Source organism: Rhyacophila brunnea, unplaced genomic scaffold, assembly GCF_057557595.1.
Source record: "Rhyacophila brunnea isolate RB1 unplaced genomic scaffold, BYU_Rbru_1.0 scaffold_8, whole genome shotgun sequence".
NCBI lineage: Eukaryota > Metazoa > Arthropoda > Insecta > Trichoptera > Rhyacophilidae > Rhyacophila > Rhyacophila brunnea.
Genome location: NW_028233350.1, coordinates 14,048,830 through 14,065,791, shown reverse-complemented (window position 1 = coordinate 14,065,791; position 16,962 = coordinate 14,048,830).

The following is a 16,962-nucleotide window of genomic DNA, read 5'->3' as shown; positions in this document are numbered from 1 at the left end:
CAGCATGTTTCCTAGGTTTAAAAAAATGTAGACATAAGACCTTTTTACCCCTCTCCTCTCGATATTCTTACAAAATATAAAATCAAGATTATTTGTCAAATAGTATCTCAATATCATATGAAAAGTATAGAATTATGTATCATTTTTCAATATTATTTGTGACACTATAATATCGTATTTATTATTGTTATAATATGACAATGTTCACTTTTATAGTAGGTCACAGATTCCCAACCCAATGCCCGAGTGTTCAAATCAGAGGATTGGAGGGGACCCTTTTTTGAGTTGCTCCGCACCAGATCCGTTCCGGGACCTAATACTTGCTTTAGCTTCGCTCCAGGGTCTACTTCGCTTCGGGTAAAAAGTTATATGTATATAAAAATGTTAAAAATTAAATAAATAAGTGGTTTTGGAATCAGGTTTATTGTTCGACCTTTTAATTATTAATTATATTAATTGACTATAGCAAGTCGTCTTCTTTTATTTGTCTCTTCTGTCAAAAAAGTGAGGTTATTTATTACTCGGCAGTGTTGCCGTATTTTAAACAATTATAGTGTTGCAAAGTATCAAATATAATATTTTCATTGGCAAAAATTTAATAATAAAAAAACATCCGGATCAGTGGAGCACGTCAAATATTGGGTGATTCGACTCCGCGTCTGCTTCGGGTAAAATCCCATTGTTCAACTGATCCGTGCTCCTGCTCCGAGCTCCGCTCCAATTCTCTGGTTCAATTAATGCACCCCGTGTGTCTACGTGCTCATCTCTCACAATATGGGTACTCTTAACAGCCATGTAAATGAAATCAAAGCACATTTGAGTGCATGGTGACCACAATCTTAGGAAACTTCTCCTGGGACATTCCCATTCATAAAAAAATATACTTCACATCCAAATGTAGGGTTTCGTGATACGCCTGATAAAGACCAAGTGAGGTTTCGTGGGTCCATTAACTTGGATATGGCCCTGAGTATCGACTTAATGATTGAAAAAGTAACTAGCTAAAATTCCTTTCTCGTAAAAACACTGTTAATATAAAATTTAGATTCCGCATATGTAATCAAAAGATAATTTCTTCAAGAATAAATTTAATTAAAATTTTATAATGTGGATATAAAAGAAAAATTCTAAAGAATTTTATTTCAGTCATAATCGTATTAAATTTATTTAATCACCAATTCATAGAATAATTAACAACCGTCACTCTCTTTGTTTGCTGTATATTTTCAGATAATAAAAAGTAATATATTGGTTGCACAATCCATATTAAAATTTTCAAGCAATTAGCTGTTCAAAGAAAAGTAGATTCAACAATATATTTTGCTTATACCCACAACATTTTTAATTGGTTGTATAAGATAAACTTTCGTCACACAGCCATTAAATTATGCTAAGGGTGACCACTAGCCGCGAAATGGTCCATAATAATAAAATCATTATCACGTCTCAATTGTATTATTTCTAAAGTAAAATATTTTTTTGTGCTTGTTTCGTGTTTGAACATCTATTGATTGTGATGATTTCATTTTTAATTATCAGCCCTTTAAATTATGATCGAAAAACGTGTTGCTTTGTCGAGGAGATAACAAAAAATCTCACCAAATTGCAAATGATAAAAAGTATGGATTTTACTTATAAATTATTCAAAAAACAAAACACTTAATAATACGGTAATAATAATAAAGCATGCCCATGATGGCCGAGCCAAAAACTAAGTATATGGTCAGCACACGCGATCAGATACCGCTGCAGAATATAGACATAGGACAGCATGCATATAAAGGAGTGGACAAGTTCACGTATCTCGGATCCAGCCTAAATAGCTAAAATAAGACAGCAGAGGAGATAAAAATCCGCCTTATCTCCGGGAATAAATGCTGGCATGCCTGCAAGCGACTGGTGGGGTCGAAAATTCTAGGCCAAAGAAGTAAACTTCTAATTTATAAAACAATTATAAGGCCAGTGATCACTTATGGCTGTGAGACTTGGTGCTTAACTCAAAACGAGGAAAACAAATTAGCTGTCTTCAAGTGCAAAATACTCCGCAAAATCTTTGGACCCGCGTTAGAAAATGAGAACTACAGAATAAAAATGAACCACGAGTTGGAAGAGCTGATTGAACAGCAAACAATCATAAGATACTGTAAGTCCCAAAGACTACGATGGGCGGGACATGTGGAGAGAATGCCTGAAGTTAGAGCGCCAAGGATCATGACAAAGTGGCTACCCCAACAGAAGAGACCCAGAGGCCGTCCAAGAAGGAGATGGGCTGACGCCGTAGAAGTGGACTAGCTTCATATAGGAAGATCCGGTAACTGGAGAAGTGAGGCGAGAGACCGGAGTGAGTGGAGAGCGGTTGTGGAGGAGGCCAAATCCCACCCCGGGATGTAGCGCCGTGGAAGAGAGATGATGGCCGAGCGGCTTAAGCATCGGCCCATAGCATCGTGAGGTCCCAGGTTTGAATCTTGGGTCTGGAAAATACACAATATATTGTTTTTTTTATTTGTGTTTGAGTCAGAGTATGGACCTAACAGATCTTATTGGGATCGGACATGGTTTAAAAAAAAGTAAGTATAAATAGTGATAATTACTTTGATTTCTTTAATATTCTGATTTTCACATTAAATTTAGTTTAACATCGCTCCAAAAAAACATTTGAATATTTTAAGTAATTAATCAAATGAAATTAAAAAATCTATTACTAAAATATATACACATTTCAAAAGATTTACATTTTGTTATGTTCATTAAACGTTTGCTATGAGAAAAAATGTCTCAAAATTCCGGCATTTTTTCATTAAAGTTCCTCTAAATGTCAAACCACCATTTAAAAATACGTGGGTCGTTTGATAAATACGTTAAATGAGATATTAATAGAAAAATATATTTTTTTAATTATAGACAATCTCTACCCACCATTTTTTTCAATTCTCCAATCGAGTAAATTTAATGTCATGCTACAGTTTGATATCTTGGTTGAGTTGATGTGTTTGTATTTTATCAATGGCATATCCAATTTATACTTTAGCTTTAGATGTAAATGAGGATGACTTAGGTAAATAAACTCATAATACATAATAAAAACAGTAAAAAAGAATACAATATGATAATTAAAAATACAAGTCGGCACAAAATTCGAATATATTCAAATATCGAACATGTCAATATACAAACTATTCTAAAGGGAATGAGTTTTTGGTATTGAAGAATGTATTGAAAAGTGAATGTGAAATAGGTCAGAATGTTTCATTTATGTCTAGTGGGGGCACGAAAATGAATCATACTCAAGACCTCGGGGCAGTCAAATTTAATATTGAATGTATTTATATTTTTATATATATATATATATAAGGTCAGTTGTTCGGCGACTTGAGTTCAGCATGGATAGATCAGTAAATATTTTCATAGCGTATAATAGATACACCAAATTGAAACGTGCGCTGATAATTTTATTATAATCTGTAACAATTCAAAATTTGAATACATTTCATGTACCTACATACCTCTATCTCTTACTCGGTTCTAATTAAAACACTCAAACTCATAGCTTGAAATCATTAAAAATTTTCCACCGACTGAAATAATTTGTCTTAGTAATTTTCAACGGTAAACATAAAGCATATTAAGCAAACAATTCATTCAATTCATTCAATTATAAAGATTGATTAATGAAATTTTGGTACGGCGAATGATATAAGAAAGCCAGACTAGGCACTTGTAAATGACTGTATTTGACAAGGCTTTACAAATAACTAAATTGCATTGAAGACTTAAAATATTTATAAATAATAATTAAATGCTTGGCTTATTTTAAATTAATTGCAATAATACTGTAATAAATCAGATTTGAAGACGTTTAACCATTTAAATAAAGGTTTCGTTAATTAAAATACTTATATAATATGTCATCTACAGAATTATGTTTTAAAATGGAGAAAATACTTATTTTTCTTATAAAATATGCTATTATTGAGTCTGTGTAGGTATGGGTATAAATATATTTTTAATACATATTCTCCTATTAGCATAATATAGTTGCATTGTTATAAGGGAAGTAGTAAACTATATTAGCAGCTGGGATGACTGTAACTACATGATAAATGAATGGAGTAGATGTGGATAGATGACAGCGTTGCAAGATGTCCCGCTTTTTAAGCAAAAATTGATTGTCCCGCGCGGGACAGCTAAATTTATGATTATTAAACAAATACAAATAAGACGTTTGGGTTAAGACAAAAGAACGCGATGTCATTTTCAAGCAAATTTTGTTTATTTTAAGCATACCAATGTTTAATTGCTATACCGAACAGGTATTTTCTCAAATGAATTTAAAATGGTCAGATACAAGAAATAAAATATGTTCTATTGAGTTAATAAAATCAAAATAACTTGGTCAATTTAATATGATATACTTGTGTGCTGAAGCTTACCAATACATTGAAAGAAACTCTTCAGAAAGTAAAATTATCAGCCAAGTACGCATAAGCGAGTGTCAGAAAAAAATATTGGTAGTTAAAGAGTTTTGTAGTTTGTGTTGTGTTATTTATGATTGATATTATATAAATAAACATAACAAATATTGAACTATGCGGTTTTTAGGTTGACAGTTGGTCACGTTGAAAATATACACGATCAAAAAATAGGTAGATTGATGATCAATTAGAAACATACACTAGATTGATTTTTTATTTTATACCAACTGCAACGCTGCGGCAGAAGAGGAAGGCGTTAAATTCATTTGAATCAGTTACTTTAACCTTGACTTCACATATTATGGATAGATCTCTTTGATAAACAGTTTACCCTGATGGTTGCCGCTCGGATGGCATCCAACTTTAAATTTAATCTAATAATTAGTTTCGTTTTGAATTATACAGTGAATAGTGAAAAGAACGTACATATGAGTATCCATGTATCTATATTGTTTTTTTTTATATTGTCTCTGCTTTGCGAACATTGATCACGAGTCTACATTGTTAGAAAATACCATGTCTCTACTTTTTTCATTTGTTTAAATTAGACTAATATGTGTTTTATCTATTAATAAATAATTGTAAACTATTTCAATTATAGTGTTTTCTTTACATCTGCAGTATTTAAGCTTGTACATAATATTTAGATCATACGTGGCGCCCTAATTACTAATAGGATATACACTTATGAAGCTTTTATATTTAACATCTTTTATATCCTACTGATATCCATTTTTATATATTAAATTGATTCAAGTTTTACCGATAGTTAAATTCACGTGACGCCCCGATATTAAGAGTCATTTAATTATACTTGCTTTAACTATTTTACCATAATTTCTTCTTTCTTACACAAGAAAGTAATGCAAATACTTTCTCACATATTACACCCGCTTTTTGCTCCTAAATCCTGGTTTTTTTTTTAATTTCACATGGTAAAAATCCCGATTTGGTAAAATAATAATTATCTGGCAACGCTGATAGGCGATAATAAATATTGAAGCTGATCACGGTAATCGTATGCCTAGAATGAGCACTTAAACCAGCAAGGAGTCAGAAAATCTACTTCATAAAAATGTAGTTAAACTTTAAGTTTTTGACAGTCTCTGAATAACTTAATTTTTATTTGAATAACTTAGTAACAGGTATTGGGTGAATCACTGAGTATTTTGTAATGGCACTTTGTAATATGACGTGATGATACGTGTACTGGAGGTATTAGGGTATTATTAAAATTAGATATGTTATAAAAGAGGTTTCTATATATTATAATTATATTTAAACTTTGTGGGTATCATATACATAGTAAATGGCACCTGATGGAGTGTTTGTATACGTACATGCTACGAAATAGTTGGCCATGAAATTTATTCAAATCCAAGAGTCGTTTGAGCTAATAAGGAATACGTAATTGTGTCACGTTTTCATAACGGTCGATTGTCACCTGTGTCGGTCAATGCAATTACGAAACTAAAACTTGCCTCGTTTTTAATCGATCTATGCTTTGTGCTTGAGTGATATCTATAACGTTAAAGGGTTTATTAACAAATAAATTAAAAATATGTTTATAAAATCGTCATATCGCAGGTTTTCACAGCTCAACGATGATATATTTTGACGCGAAATAGATTTATGGAACGTGTACATATATTTACAAGATATTGCTACTTTAGTGGTAATTTTATAAAATAAGTTTATCACATTGTACCTATTTAGCGAATATAAATATCACAATATGGTGAGCTTTATCTGGCATGAGTACCACGATTTAAGTTTGACTTTATGTGATGTTATAAAAATTCCATTCCCACCACAAATTGTATTATTGGTAATAATTATAATATTATTTTCATTCGATATATTCTGATATCAGTAATAACACATAATATCTTCTGACACCGATACTAGTATCAAAATTGGTTGGCCCAATTATGGTGGCCCTCATTCCTTTTTCCCAACTACCTCAAATCCCTAGATATTGTCGCAAGTCATGGCGACCAGCAGTTACGGATTATGAGTCGACCGTGATTGTAACAGGTAGTTAGATTCAATTATCTCAAGACAGCCGATGCGCATAGGCTGGCTAAAGCTAAGCCTACAATAACTGATTAATTCGATTATACAGACTGATTCAGAAGTTATTCGTAGACCACGGCCGGGTCGGTTTGATATAGTATGACCGTCAATACTTCTGATTACCTGGCAAGCCGTGATATCGGCTCTTGTCATTCATCAAAAGTGTAGTGCACAAGTACCGCGCGCCGGGTAACCCTACAAATAATACCGCGGGAGTGTTAGTGCAACCGGACCACGAAGCAAGATCTTTAACATCATGGAGGTCAGTGCCTGGAATCTTAACGTAATCCTCCCCCTAGCATCCACATCCACCATCACAATCATTCTGTCACAAAATTACAGTCCACTGTGAAAAGTGCAACCAATTTTTTTATTTCGATATGACATCCCTACCCGTTATGCAGATAGTTTTACAACAATCGATATGAGTTATAATAATAGGAACACATAATTTTTCACTTAAACATAATATAAGGGCAATTTTGCTCTATCTGAAAATAACCTGCATTGTCTTTCAAAGGCCAAGGTACAATAATTTATAATTTAACAAAATTATTGATTCTATGAGTCTTTCAATCTCTTTGATTCTATGCAACTCACAAATTGTGAACTTTGTCGCTGTTTGTATAATAACTAATTCATAGTTACTAGGTTGACAATATTACATTGGAAATTTTGTACTTAATTTAACACCATTATATTAAAATATTTACAATAATTCAAGCAATTTGATAAACATTATATTGTCAAAACCAATATAACATTCCCTTTATTTTTTATATTGCTACACGCAATAAAATATTTATACCTAGTAAAGTTTTAACCGTGGTTTTTTCGTACGCTGTCAGATAATTTACTTGACGAAAACTTCAAAAGAGCTATAGATTTATTAAAAGAAAATACAATATATGGCGATGTACATGTTTTGTAACACTAAGTCTAAAAATTATTAATTATTAAAGAATTGAACGAAATCTGACAAAGAAATTTAATAAACCTGAATATTTAAAAATAATTTTCAGCAAATAAGGAATACATAAAATATTGTTATAATCCCCACAGCCTAGCTAGTCACTAATTCAAACCTCAAAATTCTAACTTAATTCTAAATTCAAACTTAATACAAAATGTTATATTCTTTATTCTAACTTCTATATTCTGGAATTCAAACTTCAAAATTAATACAAGATCTTAAATTCTAACTTCTAACTTCTAAATGCAAAATTCGTAATACAAAATTCAAAATTTATTATTCCAAATCCAAAATTCAAACCTTAAAATTCTAAATTAAAAATTATTACAAATTGTCTATTCTTAATTCTAATTTCTAAATTCTAAATATGAAATTCCTAATTCTTAATTCGAAATTCAAAATACAAAATTCAAACATAATACAAAATGTTATATTATTCTAACTTCTGAATTCTGAATGTGAAATTCCTAATTCTTAATTCGAAATTCAAAATTCAAAATACACAAATCAAAATTCGAAATTCGAAATATCAAATTTCTAATTCTTGATTCGAAATTCAAAATTTCATATTCAAAATTCAAACCTCAAAAATCTAAATTCAAAATAAATACAAAATGTTATATTCTTAATTAAAACTTCTAAATTCTGAATATGAAATTCCTAATTCTTGATTCGAAATTCAAAATACAAAATTCGAAATTCAAGATTCAAAATTGGAATTCTAAATTCTAAATTCCATATTCGAAATTCAAACCTTAAAATTCTAAATTCAAAATTAATACAAAATGTTATATTCCTAATTCAAACTTCTCAATTCTGAATATGAAATTCCCAATTCCTAATTCGAAATTCAAAATTCAAGATACAAAATTCAAAATTCAAAATTCAAAATTCTAAATTCAAAATTCAAAATTCAAAATTCAAAATTCAAAATTCAAAATTCAAAATTCAAAATTCTAAATTCTAAATTCTAAATTCTAAATTCAAAATTCAAAATTCGAATTCAAAATTCCATATTCGAATTCAAAATTCTATATTCGAAATTCAAACCTCAAAATTCTAAATTCGAAATTAATACATAATGTTTTATTCTTAATTCAAACATCTACATTCTAATTATGAAATTCCTAATTCTTAATTTGAAAATAAAATTCAAAATACAAAATTCGTAATTCGAAATTCAAAATTCAAAATTCCATATTCGAAATTCAAAACTCAAAATTCTAAATTCAAAATTAATACAAAATGTTACATTTTTAATTCAAACTTCTAAGTTCTGAATATGAAATTCCTAATTCTTGATTCGAAATTCAATATTCAAAATTCGAATTCAAAATTCCATATTCGAAATTCAAACCTCAAAATTCTAAATTCTAAATAATACAAAATGTTATATTCTTAATTCAAACTTCCAAATTCTGAATATGAAATGCCTAATTCTTGATTCGAAATTCAAAATTCAAAATTCAAAATTCAAAATTCCATATTCGAATTTCAAACCTCAAAATTCTAAATTCAAAATTAATACAACATGTTATATTCTTTATTCAAACTTCTAAATTCTGAATATGAAATTCCCTATTTTTGATTCCAAATTCAAAATTCGAAATTCTAAATTCAAAATTCAGAATTCCATATTCGAAATTCAAACCCCAAAATTTATTCCATATTTGAAATTCAAACCTCAAAATTCTAAATTCAAAATTCCATATTCGAAATTAAAACCTCAAAATTCTAAATTAATAAAAAAATATACTTATTTTTAATTCAAACTTCTAAATTCTGAATTTTGATTGAATTTCAATATTGAAATGGAGTGACGTACTCGTACCTTCTACATTTTTTTAAATTTTATTTTGTTGCTCGCATATAGAAATGATTCTTAACGAACTTGATTGATACATTGTATACTAAAATACAGTTATTTATGACAGTATTAATAAAAAAAAATAGAATTATAACAAAACGTGAACTACCAAAACGACGTAACAACAAAATGTCAAACGATCGATGTATTCTGAATAGACAATAATACCCCATCCACCCATTATTTTCGAATGCGATTTTACGCCAGATGGCGTGCGACACGTATAATTGCATTCATGGAGATTTTGTATATAAGCATCTCGCCGAATCCGAGCACAGAATGCTCCTCTACCATAAGTTCAGCGAACCGATTGCAAAATTTGCCAGAGCCGATGTTTGACAGATTGCAACTGGACAGCCCGCGTTTGTTGATAATTGTCATGGGTACTTGTTTTCTTCCGTATTTCATTATGATTCAGTGAATTATTTTGATTATTGTCTAATGGTATTATTTATTTTACAATTCATCCTATAATTGGTGCTTCATTTTATTCAACCATGACTGGTTTATTTAGTGCATGTACAAACACCGTTATTTGAATGGAGCATTATGGAACACGTAGCGATTTCTGTATACAGCTCGCAGCAGCTCCATGAACGCTCGACTATTTAGTAAATGGTTGTAAACGGAAACAGCGTAAGTTTGGAGGGTGATAAACGATTCGGTTTGGCTTATTTCAATGGATACTCTATAAGTCGATGTCAATAAAACGACTAGCGAGCATAGTCAAGACGCCAAAAACAATAAGTGACTTACTGATTGTGTGGACCTACAATAAATTAAAATCTCTAGCGCCAGAAAGCGTGAAGTTAGTTGTTGTTTTTGGTTTTTATAATTGTGAACGGAATTAACTTAACACCTACTGACTTTTTAAAATTGCGAAAAATAAATAGAATAGGATTGAGCTTGTTTTTAGAAACGATAGAGCGTCTTCAGATGTATCAAACTGCATTCATAACTCAAAACAGCCAATTTTTTACTTATTGTCTTCTGCCACTATACCCTCGATTTATTCAGTATTTCTATCAAGTACAAAAAAAATATTTATTAATACATAGAATTTTCAAGTTTATATGATTCAACAAAAAAATTAAGAACGTGGTATATACAAAGTTCTTTTTATATTGTAATTATATAATAATTCAGTTCAATAGAATTTTTTTTTTCAATAATGAGCCACTTCTTTGTTTTTCGTGTAAGACATGTTGATATAATAAATATTAGGCAAAGCATATTTTAGGTATACTAAACATAAAATAGAAATGATGTAGTACGCCAAAAATTCAATCGGTAATTTATTTGTCTACGATGCTACGTCATTTATATCGATATCGTAAATAATATCGTGTTGCGATATATTATCATCAACCGAAGTCTAGTCTATGGTCTAATCACTGCTTTTAGAGTCTGGTACTGAAAAAACAATTTTCTCATAAGAGATTAAACTACTAACATAGATGATATGGCTTTCTCGTGATACAACACTTGATTGCACTTCCATCAGGTTTTTAGTGTGATTGATTTTGTCAACCAAGAAGTTAGTAAAAGAACAGCTACATGATACTTGACACATAATCATCAACAGAGGTCGATTCACGAGCAGATGTTTAATTTCCATCTGCCTCGTAATTTTGGTGAACACTATATAAGACATCTAAGTGAATGATACAGTATGTTTAGGGGTGAGGATAACGTTGATAGACCACAAAAGAAATTATTGATCAAGGAAGCACATAAGATTTATCTATCAAATATATGTCATCAAACAGTTTTCTCAGATACGGTTTATATAATTTTTCGCACAGAAACCTAAAATTTTACAATTGAGTCGTTGAAAGCTGAAGTGGTGTATGTCAACAAAGGTCGATTTCTAAAAATTGGGGTCTTAGTAGAAACTCTGTAAAGTTTGGTGTAATAGAGAAACATTGATGCCATTTGCACAATCTACTCATTATAAGCATTTTTACATAATATAGTAACTATTTTTACCTGAATACATTGGAAAATGTATCATTTATTTACTGTGAAAATGAATTACACCACTTCCGCTTTCAATGTTTTTTCTAAAATATTTTATTTCAATGACTTACACCATTTTTGTACATATCTAAACCTACCTTCAACATTAGCACCTATCATCATGAGCATTGAATAAATTTGACTAAAATGTTTTCATAAATTTATTAAGAATAAAAAACTGAATAAACATAATTATTAAAACATTTGATAAAGAAATGAAGTATTTAGGCTTAAAACTAATCACTCGTCAATTTTTTCGGCGTATTCAAGGGGACCGATGTTTTCGATTATACTTCCTGTCTGCAGGGAGTTAAAAAGGATGTTGAAATATGACGCATATGACATCGATATCACCAACAAGTTTAGTGACATACATCACTACTCCGTAAAATGCTGTAACTGTTTGGTTGGCTACTTTTAGACTGTTACTGCGATCTATGGAGAAATAATTGAACTACACTTACGCCGCTTTTGTACAATACAGTATGATGCTCAATTTTTCGATTTATGGTGTAAACTCACAATGTGCAAAAAGTGACTTACACCACTTTAGTTTTCAAAGACTCAATTATCATAAATATTTCAGCATACAAGTTTAACATTGTAGTTATCAAACCACACCAGCCTCGTACTACACCCGGTTTTAATCAGGCAAATCACGGCACCCTACGTTTCGATGCAAAGCATGAGTATTTTTTTATGACTGGGAATGTCTCAACTGATATAACGTTAAGTAAAAAGTGCTAATGGAAGATGGGAATACGAAGATGCAAAAGCGACCAGTTTGGACAGTCCTATGGGTCCACAGCTGGTTTAACTGAACTTGAGCAACTCTTCCCTTTCCGTACGCATTATAAGACATTCCCAGAGGATGTAAAAGTTTAACCAAAATAATTTTAACAATCAACACAGAATAATTGAAAATTCTATTTCTAAGTTAAAGTAACTATAATCTAGTATTAAAATAGTCACTGGCAATTTTGTTTTACTATTAACTTAACCTAACCTAACCTAAATCAACCCAAACTAACAAATAATCCAGTATATCGGGTATTTTCAAAATGTGTTTGCCGCTGTATTCCATATAACCGACTTGTACCTAAATTTTTGTGTTTATCTGACTGAGTTGGTCGGGCCGTCACACCAGGCCGCCCTAGGCCCAGGCCTCCAGCTAGAGCGCTGTCAACTATCCTCTTGTGGGGACCATCTATGATTTTTTAAATTATTAATAACAATGTCCTTGATTTTTCGTACAAGGTGGTTAGTAGTTGGTAATTTTGAACAATCATAAACCCCCAGGCTTTGAGAAAAACACATAAATATTGTGTCCTCACCGGGAATCGAACCAAGAACTTTCGGCTTGAAGGCCAGTGCCTTACCCACTGCACCACGAGAGCCGCCTTCAACCTACGATTATCTTAATATACTAAGTTGGTTAATAATTTTAATAATCTACTTTTTATATTGTTATAGCTAGTATATCAAGGAATAGAATAATCAAACAAACAACCGGCACTAATAACAGATGAAATTTATTGTTGAGTAGGTAATGAAAACATTTTTTATTGTTTTTTAAGTATTTCAGAGTTGCCAAGATAATAAAATAAATGAACCAGAAATACAACTGAAAGCGGCCATTTTATACTCTTGAGCAACATGCACAAAAAAGTTTTCCCATTCGAAAAGCTTTAAGTACCTATACTCAATTTTGCGCCGGTATAAATTACTCAACGAATTAATTGAAATACGTATTGTATTTCGAGTACTGTAAAAAATCATTCTGAAATTGGAAAACACTGTAGCAAAGGCATCTCTACCTTGAACATTTCCAAACATATCTCTATTCTGGACGATTTTTTTAGACATGAAGTTTGCATTTTCGATCCATCTAAACCTTTCATATAAATACAATACGTGGACATTTCATTTGTTCGTTATTAATTCCTGTTATGACGTCTTAAATTATTTTACAAGCCAATGTAGCATAGTTAAACTGGTAATTCCGATTTTTCGACATACAAAACGGCAGCCATTTTTACATTACAACGCTTTTATTAGCTCGTATTCTTATTTGTCCGGTGGTTGTTTGTCCAGTACGAATCTTGCAATCGATTTTAACTAACTTCCTGACTAGCTAGACATTTGAAACTTTAATAATATATCAGAACACGATGCCAATGCATTCTTTTAATACTTTTAGTCATCTTTAAGCAGAATTGAATTAATTTTCAGTTAATTCTGTTTTGTATAGAAAGTTATTTCAGAAAAATCCGTAAAAAGTAAAAGACAATTATTGGTTGCTAAAGGGGTGGTCCTAGCAACTAAATTATTAATATATACGTGCGTTACTATGGAAATCAAAATGAAATGTCAAAATTACATTTCAGTATTCTATATTGGTTTGTCATGTTACTTCATATCAAGTACAAGTTTGAGCATATCGAGCATAATAATTCAACAGAAAATTTTAAAACATTGTATATAAAAAGTTCTCTTTATCTTGTAATTATGTATGTTCATTATGATTAATTACACGAGTATAGTTGTTATAAGCATATGTTACTATTGTGTTTTATAAAATTTGTTTCATAGATTTAAATAATAAAGAATATTAGATTGAATATAGCGAGTGAAATTATCAGGAATTGCAATACCGAATGAGAATACCAATACCGGTATTTAGGTATTTCCTATTGAATACCGGTATTCGTGAAATATACCTAATATAAAAATAGAAGTAACTACTGGTAAATATAGAAATAAAAATCTCTTTAAAATATTAATATTTCATAGAAAACATATCTAAATACGTAGGTATATATTATTATAATATTATGTAATCCTTTAAAAATAGGTAAAGGTAAGATACAGTAGAGATGTTGATGTTTACAAATACTTAGTGGTTAAATGATTGGCATTTCTTCTAATGATCTGTCAATAAATTTGTAGTATGAATTAGTGATCTTAGATGTGTATGTACCTCACTGATAATTCCACCTAATTTTCTATTACTATATTATACTTTTTACACTTACACATCTAATGGCAACGGAAGTAAACCATACATCTCGTAATTTGACAAAAAATATAGTCCCTGTAAATACCGAATATATCGGTATTGAGCGATTTAGTATCGGAAAATACTGAGATACTGGTTTTGAAATAACGGTATTGCAATACCAAATTGTAATTAAACCCACAATATTACATTTCCAGAAACAAACACGTTCTAATATTAATTAATATAACTGAGTTACTGTTATGTACACACATTTCATAAGACATACCGTTGTATAGAACGACGTAGGGTTATAAAAAGTTTCGCGTACCTACTTCAAATTCAAAATATAATATATGTCACGTACAATCAACATTCCTTATCTTATGTAGTTAATACTGTTGAAAAAAGCCTTTCTCGTTTATACGTATTCGAAGTATTGAAAATATATTTCCTAGGTTGTTATAAAAATAAATGATGTTATTTATCATATTTGACATGGAATTTTAAGGTACAATAAACACAGCAACAGTTTTCTCGTATAATTTAACTTATTGTGTGTCAACAGAAGTTACGTGTTCTGTCACCTGCTCCTTAAAAAAGCTTTATGTATTTGTTATATTAGAGATATGAGCATATTTATTATAATGTCAATATTTATACATTCAAAAAGTGGCAGTACGTCGAATGTGTCTGTAAAAAGAATGAGCGGTGAGGAATAAAAGCTTTAGAATCGAGGCTTTGAATGTCATCGAAATCTTTCAAGGCACTCTACTAGATGAATGGAGGATATCAAAAGAGTCGTTCTGGTTTAGCAGTGGACGTCTACAAAATGAAGAAAAACAATATATTATAGTTTTTTTTTTAATTATTTTGTCTGTCGGTCAGCCTTCTCCTCAGCTCGGCTCCATTCCATACAATATTTGGCTGTATGTCGAGCTTTTGTCAGTGAACAAGCCTGTGGCACTCTTGATTTGGTTCGTTTCTGTCTTTCTTGTATTCTCTAATCTAATACTATAAACACAAGTTTATTATAGCTTGTTATTTTACCTGCACGGGATATGTAGCAAAATATTAGTAGACTTTAGTGCAGTCAAAATGATCAATGTCTGTCAGTGATGCCATAGAAACTTGTTTGTCCGCTTGGACGTTCACGAGATTGTCAACATCCGCCTCTTACATTAGATTTCAGATACCTCTAGTCTATGGTATTAACTCTGTCAATTATGAACGTATATTGTATTAAGAGCGCACATAAGTGAAACGGCAAATAATTTTGACGAAAATTCGGCCGCGTTGCCATTCGGAGAGGGATAGTCGACCTGTTTGCACGTCAATTTCTTTTGCTATGGAGTCGGATGAATATACTCTTAAATCGTGTAAAGATGACTAAAAAACGTTCCGCGTGTACTAAACATGTCAATAAATATACTATTATTATTACGAATATAATAATAAACACAACATAAAAAGGACGCATGTTGAATTTTTATGACAAATTATATTTCGTTCGGCTCGCGTCATTTACACCCGCGACCCGCAATCCGCGCATCGCCTAGTCACGATCTTTTTAGACCATGCCTCAGCTGAGGTATAACATTAAAATAAAACACAATATGTAGAACTGGCCCCACTTATTAAGTGGAGTAACGTGTATATAGCATGGCCTCCACGAAGGGGGGTGATAGGGCTGGGGGTCAGGGCTCAGAAGGGGCCCGGCGTGGTGAGTCGACCAGATAAGTGAGATGAACACACATCACAAATTCTCTCTAATAGTAAAAAAAAAAGTCGTCTGCGGCACTATTTTTCTTCAATACTGTTATTTAAAATTATGTGCTTGTACAATACAACTCCATAATTCAAATGGATGTATTAAAGTATACAAAAAACACTACAATATAGGTACACATTAATTTTACCGCGTACACCATTTGAAAAACGCTACTGTAGAGGGTCACACTGCCTTTAACCTTAGCGATAGGAAGGGGGGCCGCCAAAGATCCTAGCCTAGGGGACGCTTCAGGATGTGGGGGGCCATGGTATATACTGCTTAATCCATATAACGTAATAAACATATAGTTAGTTTTTGTCTCATCATAAGTTTCAGTTGACGAAGTTCTTCTAATTCAGTGGTGCAAAACTGGCGATCTAGCAATTAAATAAAATATGCGAAAGTATTTACTAACATATCCTAATAATAGTGAGAATAATATATAATTTATATGTACAATAAGATTATAACTGTAATATAAAATGTGTATTAAGTTTTCTATACATTACTTTAAATCGTAGCATTCGATCTGTGCGAAGTTTTGAATCCAATGTTGCGTTCGCTAAGAACATTTATAATGAAATTCTTTCACGTTGTTCTATGATAGTATTATAAAATATTTTTTTTGTTTCAAAATAAAAAAAATAATAATAAAAAAGGGCATTATAAATTTATTTATTTCTAGATTTATTTTACAACGTTTTTTTAGCTCGTATTCTTGTCCGGTACAAATCTTGCAATCGATTTTTAACTAACTTCCCGGCTAGCTAGACATTTGAAACTTTT